The sequence below is a fragment of the Macaca nemestrina genome, chromosome X (genome assembly GCF_043159975.1).
Source record: "Macaca nemestrina isolate mMacNem1 chromosome X, mMacNem.hap1, whole genome shotgun sequence".
NCBI classification, from domain to species: Eukaryota; Metazoa; Chordata; class Mammalia; order Primates; family Cercopithecidae; genus Macaca; species Macaca nemestrina.
The window spans coordinates 108,380,354-108,390,232 of NC_092145.1; the positions used below are offsets into that span (position 1 = coordinate 108,380,354).

Below are 9,879 nucleotides of genomic sequence, written 5' to 3' on the forward strand. Positions count from 1 at the left end.
AAAAGGCATCCTTTTTATTTCACTTCATTTTATCTTTAGAAAAGGCATCCTTTTAATTTCCTGTTTTCTAAATAACCCGTAGCTCAAGGAAAACATCACCAATGAAATCACAAAGTATTTTGAACCTGATGAAAACTTATGGGATATATTTTAATTGTCTAGATTGCATGAAAAAGAAAGACACAACATTTGCATCTTTCCCAACCATGCTGAGCAACAGATTAAACCTGAAGAAAGCAGAAGAAATGAAATAACAATAAAAGTACAAATCAGTTAAAGATAAAACAACACAGCCAGAGGTGGTTTTTTTGTAAAGATGATGTGATTAAGACATGCCTTGTGTGGGCCTGAACAAAAAGGAGAGAAATAATGAAGCAACCAGTGTCTGGAGTGGCTAAGAAAACATCACTATGGGCAACGAAGATATTAAAGAGATCATTATTCAAAATCATGAACAGCTTTATGCCCACAAATGTGATACTTTGGATAACAAAATGACAGAAAACAGACGAAACATCTGAATTGTCCTACAAATTCTAAACGGGCGGAATCTGAAGGAAACAACAGCAGCAGCCACAAGAACCTACAGACTCTGATGCCGCCACCGATTAATTCTACAAAACATTTGTGAAGGAAAGAATGTCAATCTTACCTTCTTGCCAGGCAACATAAAAAAGGGGAAATGCTTCCCATCCCATTTTATGAGGCAAAAACCTTAAAGGGCATGGTAAGAAATGAAATGCACAGGCCTATCTTTCACATAAGCACAGAAGAAGAAATCTTGGATAAAGCATTAGCAAAACAAATCAGTTAAATCTCCAAAAATGAAAACGTATCACAAACAAGTCGAGTATTCTAGAAATGAAGCGGTTCAGCGCTTGAAAAATCTATCTCTCAGAAGTAATGTGTGAAAGAGAAAAAATAGGATATTCCCTACAGATGCAGGAAGGGTATTTCATGGGTTTGATTTTTTAAAATGACCACGCACTTATGATGAAACCTCTTAGCCAACTGCAAATAAAAGGAAACGCTCTTGATTCAGTTGGAATATTTTTTAAAAGCCTCCGAAAACAACGATACTTACTGGTGACATGTTGACAGCTTTCCCTCTGAGATCAGGGAAAAATAATAAATAAATAAATAAATAAATAAATAAATAAATAAATAAATAAATACAAACCGCTACATCCACTGTCACCACTTACAGTGCTATGAAGGAAGAAAAAGTAATCAAAGCAGTCCTGCAAGCACAGCCTTAAATGCATAAGCATGTCAACCAAAGGACATCCTTGTGAACGTGCACCACAATAATAACACTAACACTCCAGCGCTGGAAACTACTGAAGAGTCCATTAGAAATAAAAGGCACGAATAAATTGTGGCATTGTCATACAATTCAAAATACTGCGCAGGAAGGCAAAGAAACGAAATTCAGCTACACAGCACGACAGAAGTCAATAGTAAGGAGAAAAACCTTACTGAAAAACCAAGAGAAACCCAGATTATAAAATATGTACTGTAAAATATGTACTGTACTGATTCTACGTACGTGTAATGCGTTCACAAACAGGCGGGATTATCTTCAAGTGTTAAAAGTCACAAGAGTGGTTAGATTGGCCGAGGTGGAAGACAAGAGTGACTGGCATGAGAGTGCTTTTGAGCTGCCAGCAATACAGTACACCATTTCTTAACCCAGATCGTAGGGGATCAGATGTCCCTGTGGAACCATTTACTGAGCGGTACCTTCATTTTTCATGCAACTCCATTTTTGTATTATATTCCACTACAATGTACATAAAGATATTTAAATGAATACAATCCCAGGAATGTCCATAAACAATGGATTCTTCAGCGAGTTGTATATTCTCTGACCACAATGCCACAATGGGATCTAGAAATCAATAACAAAAGATCATTACAAACCCCCATATGTGTTTGTAAATTAAGAAACATCCTCCTTAGTAACCCATGGCTCTAAGAAAAACTAACGTTGAAATGAGAAAATGTTTTGAGCTTACTAACGAAGCAAACTCCAGAGGTCTTTGCCTGCCAATATTACTAAGTCTCCTCTCTAGGGAAGTTTAGATTACACAGGAAGACTCTCCTGCGTCTCTGAGAAGGGGCAAGATGCCAGCAATCTGGACGCCAAACTCCAGCGGAGGTGAGGGACTGCAGATTGCTGTAGACAGCAACTGAAATCCCTACGCTGGGTTGGGATGTATGCCTTCAAGTGAGTCTGAAGTTCCAAAGCCCATAAATCTGCTGGTTCATGCTGTGCAGACAGTACATTTGTCCTCCAACTCCCAGAGTTGGGGGAGAGTGATTTGTCATGCTACGAGGAGCTGAGAGGGGATCTGGGTGTCTAAGTGATTTTTAACTACACTTTCTAGAGCAATCATGCAATTTACAGCCCCCACCATTACCAACAAGATGCAGGGATACACGGCAATGCCAGTGTGGCAGACAGTTGGAAGGTCTGGTGAGAGGGGTAAGTCGGTTGCTTTCCGGCTGTCCTCACTGCCAGTTGATGCTCAAGCTCTCTTGGCAACACAAGTGAGACCCTGTCTCTAAAAAAGCAAAACATTAAAAAAAAAAAAATTAACATGTAGTCCCAGCTACTCTGGAGGCTGAGGCTGGAGGATCCCTTGAGCTCAGCAGCTCGAGGATACAGGGAGCTATGATCGTACCACTGCACTCCAGCCTGGGCGACAGAGCAAGCACCCGCCACGCCCTTCAAAAGGATCAAGCTCTCTTAATCAGCTAAGTCAGATGTCACTCACCTGTTTCCTTACCAGCTTCTGCTACTTTCTTTCTTTTGTCTCCTCAGCCAGTTTCTTTGTCTTTATGGGGTAAAGCCTTAAGAAAGAAGGATGCAGCCAGGAAAGAGGGAGGGGGAAGAGAAGGGAGAAGTGAAGGTGAAAAAGAGAAGAGGTGAGTGAAGTACATGACCAAAGGTGCCCTGGGGAACCTGGGAGCAAGAACAAGGGTCCCCGGGCGAGTTGAAACTACCCCTCGTGCTCTTTGGTCTGTTGGGTGCTCCGGTTGCAGGGAATGGGCATCCGGTTGGACTTCATGAGAACTCACACTTTGGGGTGTGGAGGGCAGGACACCATGAGAGGAGTCCCACCCTGCTGCAAAAGATAGAAGAGGAGAGTTGTCCCCAACATAAAAGGGAAGGCAGTGACAGAAAGAGGCAAGCAGAGGATGGTGGATGGCAGAACAGAGACTATCATCAATGACATTTTCTTCACTGAGCCCACCCCAGAAATGAGCTCCCTTCCTGTGCACTCTCACAGCTCCTTGTCGTTGAATCTCATATCACTGATGATAATTTGCAGAGGAATAATTAAGTTGGTGATTCACTTTAGGATGTACTGCCCTCCGAGGCTGAAAGCTAAACACATAGGGCCCACGTTACGCCCAGTGCCACTTAAGGAACTAAGGATTAGTCACTGGGTAAGTATCAGGGGAAGGGAGGGTGGGGAGGGTGAGGGGAAGGAACGGCGTAGAGAGAAGGAAAAAGCAAAAGGAGGGGAAAACCAGGGAGGACAACATGCGAAAGGAAAGAGGGAGAGAAAGGGCAGTGAGGGATATGGGAACTCGGAGGGAGGACAAAGGGAAAGACAAGGCATGGAGGCGAGAGAGCAGAGAGGGGAGATGAGGGGTGATGACGGAGGCTGAAGTGAGGTAGGAAGAGAGAGGAAAGAGGAAAGGAGTGTAGAGGAATGGATGAGGGAGTAAAGAGAGAGGAACAAGGGGAGAGGTCCTTTACCAAAGGGTGATTGATGAGCGGGGGGCAAGATGAAGGGGCAGTGAGGGAGAAAGGGTAAGGAGGAGAAAACTGCCAGCGTTGAGAACTCTACTGTGCCTCTGGAAAGAGGGGATCCCCATCCCAGGTCAATCTGGGGCTCCCTGTGGGACTATCTCAGAGGGAGGAGCTGGATAAGCCAAGAGCAAAGGGTGCACGGGACCGCTCTTGCCTGGCTGTATGTGTCATTCGGGGCCTTCCCACCCAAACAGGGCGACCGGTCACATCAGCCGCCACCTCTGATGAATCCAAGCTCTGCACCGGATCCTCCTTTACCCTGCCTGTTTCAACAAGCAAATTTAAGGGAATCACTCCCCTTCCTGGGATCCCTCCCTGACTGTATCAGTTGCAACCCCTTTCATGGTGGCAGAGACCTGGCCTCTCCCACAAGAGCCCTACGGGCCAGCCAGTGTGATGCACCGTACATCATCTCTGTTCGGGATGAAGCCTGTGTGTGTGTGTATGGGGTGGGAGTGTGTGTGTGTGGGGTGTGTGTGTGTGTACTAATAATCGCAGGGATCAATACCTCTGTGGGAATTGTGAATTCTTTCGATGTGACTGCCTTGCTAGAATCCCCTCTCCCAGGGGCCTTTATTTCAAGGACCAACTCTGCTTTTCTCCCACAGCCCAATGAATGCATCAGACACTCAGCTTCAGTTCCCATGGCAACAGGGGCTAATGGTCTAGAGACTAAGGATGAGACAAAGACAAACGCAGAGAAATGTGCGTGTTCTGTCTTCCTCTGAGGTACGCAAGCCCCTATTCAGGGATTGAAAAGAACATTTGCTTTAGTTCTACCCTGCCCTCCCCTCAATGCTGGGGGGAGGAGGGCAGAAATGCAGACGGGCCCGATATGAATCCAGAATTTCTACATCCTCTCAATGCACCTGCACGGCTTGGAGACAGGCTTGTTTGTCCCCGAGCCATCATGTTACCAACAATGTATTGTACCTGTAAACCATGCCTGTGGAACCTAGGATTCCCGCTACCCCAACTCACTTTCCTCTTTCCCACCCTCTGGCCTCTATCATAGTAGCGGAGTTTTTTCAGTCATTCCGATTTTCTGACAGAAAGTTCCAGCCAGCCCGATTTCAGAAGCGCTGTCTCAGAAGGGCTCCCTGATCCTTCCTGCCAGAGTCACATAGGACACACCTCCTCCCTCTTCTCCTCTGTGGCCTGGGAGACCTCCGCCCATACCATGGGACCAGTTCCTAGGACTCCCCCTTCCTGCCACACTCCTGTTCCGCCGAGCCTTGGGGAGACTCCAAGGAGGGAGGTTTCTGGTAGTCTCCCACTTCTGGAAGCAGCCCAACTAATGAGAGGCCTCTTCCCTGCCCCTCTTCCTGAGAAGCCCACCACCTCCTGTGTATTGGCTCCCCTTACCAGAGGCTGGACAAACAGGGTGCCAGGCAAGACATGAGACGTCCCACACTATAAATTTGTGATAAACAACAACTCACAAGCTGGGCAAATGCCCCCAACTTCCCCTCTCTTCTTTCCGTCTATTCCAGCAAGTCTCAGAAGTCCCTTTGTCCAGCTGTACTCTCCTCTCCTGGGACCCAGCCGCCCTCCATTTCCCATGTCCTGGAACCCCTCAGTCCAAAATATCTAAAAAAACTCCACTTCACTGCAATGGTGCAACCCACACCCATAGCCATGCCCTACGCCAGAAGGAACCACATGAAGTCCTGCCCATCTTCCCGACCTCCACGGATGTTGCGCGACATCCAGTCTCCTCTGGGTCAGGGGGTTTGTCTCATATGCACTCCTGAGTGCTCACCTGCCAGTGACTCCCCTGTGTTTCACACCCCTCTCAGGGGATCTCAGATCCACTCGGCTGCTGGTCTCTGTCTGGATGACCACGACCAGTTTCCCTTGGAGAAGGACCAATGGGGAATGGCAATGCCAGGAAGGCAACGCTTCGCTTGTCTGCTCTGCTCCTTAAATCCCCAAAAACACCACTCACAGGACTGTAGACGCTATGCCAGTTACAGACTTCAGTGAAGGATCAATAGTGACTACATGAAATGACAGTGGAACAAACTACTGGCGAGCGATGGCTAAGTATCCATGCTGCTAGAATCCAAAAAGAATCACCCACCCCCTGCCTCCCACGGAAAAGATAAGATCTTCTGAGGACATTCCATTTCCGGTGAATTCCTGTTCATGGCTTTTCTTCCGGTTTTGAGCACTGCCCTTTTCTCTCCCTGGAAAGGAGGAAGTCCCCTCCATTAATCTGCTTCATTGTAGGGATTTCTTTATTTCTCAGTAATGGGATCTGTCTATCTCTCCACCTCACTGTGAACACATGAACAGCCAGAGACAATCCCCAAACACTAAGGAGCTATGAGTGTCACATAATCCCTCACCTAGCTCTGTGCAGTGGCTCACACCTATAACCCCAGCTATGCAAGACACTGAGGCAGGAGGATTGTTTGAGGCCAGGAGTTGGACACGAGCCTGGTCTATGTAGCGAGACCTCATCTCTAAAATTATAAAAATCGAAAAAATTAGCCTTATATGGTGGCACGCATCTGTGGTCCCAGCTACTCGGGAGACTCACGCGGGAGGATCACTTGAGCCCAGGAGTTTGAGGCTGCAGTGAGTTATGACAGCACCACTGCATAGAGCTTTGGGAGGCTACACTTTGAAGCCATGAGTTCAAGACCAGCTTGGGCATCACAGCGAGACCCCATCTGCAGAAAAAAATAAAATTAAATTTAAAAAATTAAAAATATCTCTGACCGATACATTTCTCAAAGTTTGAATTTGTCAGTTTACATTAACCTTCGTTACTCAGCCTGGATCCTGTGGACTTCAAACTTCATTTTCTCATCCTCTGGACATGTCTGCCCTGCCAATCCCTCATTCTCAGTTTGGCCATCCCCGGGGATGGAGGTTATCAGTATGGCTTTAACTGAGAGCATGACGCATGGGGCTGGTGGCTCATATTTTCAACAAAGTCAGCCTCTCTGGTTGATCCTATCTTTACCCCTCACTGTTTCACAGTTTGTATTCCTGCAGATGTCCACTGTTTCTCTGCATCTTCACATTCTCCTGCTCCAGCGGTTATTCCCATCAGCATATAATTATGCTCCACTGTCCTCCATTTTAAACAAATACCTTCCCTTGGCAACACTTCCCTACCAGCTGTTCTCCTACATACCTGCTGCCTTTCACAGCAAAACTTTTCTGGTAAGTTGTCTGAACAGGTTGTCACCACTTCCTCATCTCCACCTCCGATGTCTTGCATGGCCTTCTGTCCTCCAATATGCTTTTTTTGTTTTTCATGCTCTTTAGTAACTTACACGATGTCAAATCCAATGATCATCCCTCTGACCTGGCTTGCCCTCTTAGTAGCATTGAACGTGCTGGCCACTATCGATCTCTTGAAATCTTGTGGATTCCGTGAAACCATCCTCTTCTGGTGATCTTCCTTCCAGGATAGATCCTATTCTTTGAGTTATTTCCTGTCTCCTCTTCTTCTAAACTCCTCTACTTGTTGATATGCTCCAGACTGTGGCCTTGTTTCCTCCTTTTCTACATTTTTTCTCTAAGAAATTTCCTTTCACTTTATAGACGTAAATAACACCTACATCTGCCACCTCCTGTATCCATCAGTATGTTTGGTTAGAAACAACAGAAAAACACTCACGATTGCTCAACCAAAAGAAAAAACCGGCTGCAAGAATACCAGGTTGCACATGGAATCAGTAAGAGGGCTGCATAACCAGGATTGGAAAGCAGGTAGGATTCATGGGAGTCTGAGACATAAAAACAATCACGAAGGTCATGCCTGAGAAATAGCTTTGTCTTGACATGGTTCTTGGAACCTTGCTACTCTGCCAGAGAGGCCGCTTTGGAAGCCTCCTACCACATTTAATTTTTCAGCCTTCTGGAAGTCTTCGTATAGGTTTCATTTTGTAATAATTCAAAAATATCCCTCCAACTTGTATCCTAATATATTAGCACGTATGTTAACTTAGGAATAAGTTATGAACATTTTGAATTCCTTCAGCGATTCTTTCCTCCTTCGTTAAAAGAAACAGCTTTACTGAGATATAATTCAGATACCACAAAGCTCACCCTTTAAAAGAGTACAGTGCAGTGTTTGTTAGTATATTCAAAAAGTTGAGCAACTCCCATTCTGTAGGTGGCCTTTTCACCATGTTGATTGTTTCATTTGGTTCGCCATAGGTTTTTCGTTCGGCATAGTCTCACCTATCTAATGTGGCCTTTTGCTGCTTATGCTTTTTGTCATATTCGAGAAGTCATTTCCAAGTCAAATGCCATGGAACTTTTCACCTATGTTCTCTTCTAGGAGATTTATTGGAAAAGATATTTGAAAAGGATATATATGATAAAGGATTAACATCCAAGCTATACAAGGAACTCCTACAACTCAATACCAAAAAAGAAGACAACAAACTGACTAAAGAATGGGCAAAAGACTTGAATAGACGTTTCTCCAGAGAGGACATGCACATGCCCAACAGTGTATGAAAAAGTGCTCAACATCACTACTCATCAGAAAAATGCAAATACAGACCACAATGAGCTACCACCTCACACTTTGAAAGATAGCTATTATCAAAACAAGAAAGAAAAAGAAAAAAAAGAGAGAAAGAAAGAAAGAAAAGAAAGAAAGAAGAAAGGAAGGAAGGAAGGAAGAAAGAAAGAAAGAAAGAGGAAGAAAGAAAGAACGAATGAAAGACAGAAAGAAAAAGAAAGAAAGAGAGAGAGAGAAAGAAAGAAAGAAAGAAAGAAAGAAAGAGAAAGAAAGAAAGAAAGAAAGAAAGAAAGAAAGAAAGAAAGAAAGAAAGAAAGAAAGAAAGAAAGAAAGAAAGAAAGAAAAAGAAAGAAAGAAAGAAAGAACAACAAGTGTTGTTTTGGAGAAGATGTGTAAAAATTCCAACACGGGCACACTGGGGTAGGCACGTAAAATGGTGCAGCCACTATGGAATACACCATAGTGGTTCCTCAGAAAATTAAAAATAGAATGACCATATGATCTGGCAATCCCACTTTTGGGTATATAACCAAAAGAATTGAAATCAGGACCTTGAAGGGAATATAAGAAGCATTACATCTAACAGTCAAAATTTTAAAACAATATGGAAACAACCTAAATGTTCATTGACAGATGAATGCATATTAAAAATGTGGTATATACATAAAATGGCACATTACTCAGCCTCCATGAAGAAGGAATTCCTGCCATCACACACAAATAATGTGGGTTCTAAATATTTCAGCTGTCTAAAATAGTCAATCTTAAAAACCAGAGTGCAATGTCGGCTGCTTGAACCTTGAGGGAGGGGGAAACAGGGAGTTGCTGTTCTATGGGTATAAAGTTTCCATTGTGCAAGGGGAATACATTCTTGAGATCTCCTGTACAAGCCTGTGCCTATGGTTAACAATATGGCATTCTGCACTTAAAATTTTAGTGAGGGCAGATCTCATGTTACGTGTTCTTAGTACAATAAAATAAAATTTAGAAAACAGAAAGTTGTGCAACTATCACAACCATGTAATTTAAAAACTGTTTTATTTAAAAAAAACACACTGTATGTATTTAAGTGACTTAATCTCCCCTCTTCTTCAAACCACTGGTACCCTCTGATCTATCTTCTGGCTCTCTGATTTTGCATGTAGTGAATGTTTTTCATAAATCAGATCATACAATACATGACCTTTTTGACTGGCTTTTTTCAGTAAGCACTATGTTTTCCAGATTAATCAATGTTGTGGCTCGTACATTTGATTAACTACCATATAATGGTTACTCATTCAACTGTTGATGGACATTTAGATTCTTTCACTTTTTGGCTTTTATGGATGAGGCTGGTATGGACACTCTTGTACAGGATTTTACCTGAGTTACTTTTTCAAATCTCCTGGGTGAATACCTAGAGTGGACTTGCTGGGTCCTAAAGGAACTCTAACTTTTGGAGGAACTGCTGCACCCTCTCCCAAAGTGATTGAACCATCTTACAATCCCATGAGAAATGTCTTAAGATTCCAGTTCCTCCACAACCTTGCCAACATTTGTCATTGTCTGTTTGATTTCA

The 9,879-nt window shown here is 43.8% G+C and overlaps 1 long non-coding RNA gene across 2 annotated transcripts; it reads right to left on the reverse strand.

Annotated features, from left to right (window-relative positions):
* Positions 1-1,226: 1,226 nt before the first annotated feature.
* LOC139360702 (uncharacterized) lies at positions 1,227-7,249 on the reverse strand. 2 transcript variants are annotated; one of them, XR_011618195.1, is made up of 4 exons: positions 6,372-7,249; positions 2,781-2,856; positions 2,424-2,567; positions 1,227-1,891 (listed from the first exon to the last, which is right to left on the reverse strand). It is a non-coding gene; the product is annotated as an uncharacterized lncRNA (long non-coding RNA). The 2 variants fall into 2 exon arrangements; XR_011618194.1 differs by lacking the exon at positions 6,372-7,249 and having other exon boundaries at positions 2,781-4,766.
* Between the last annotated feature and the right edge of the window lie 2,630 nt (positions 7,250-9,879).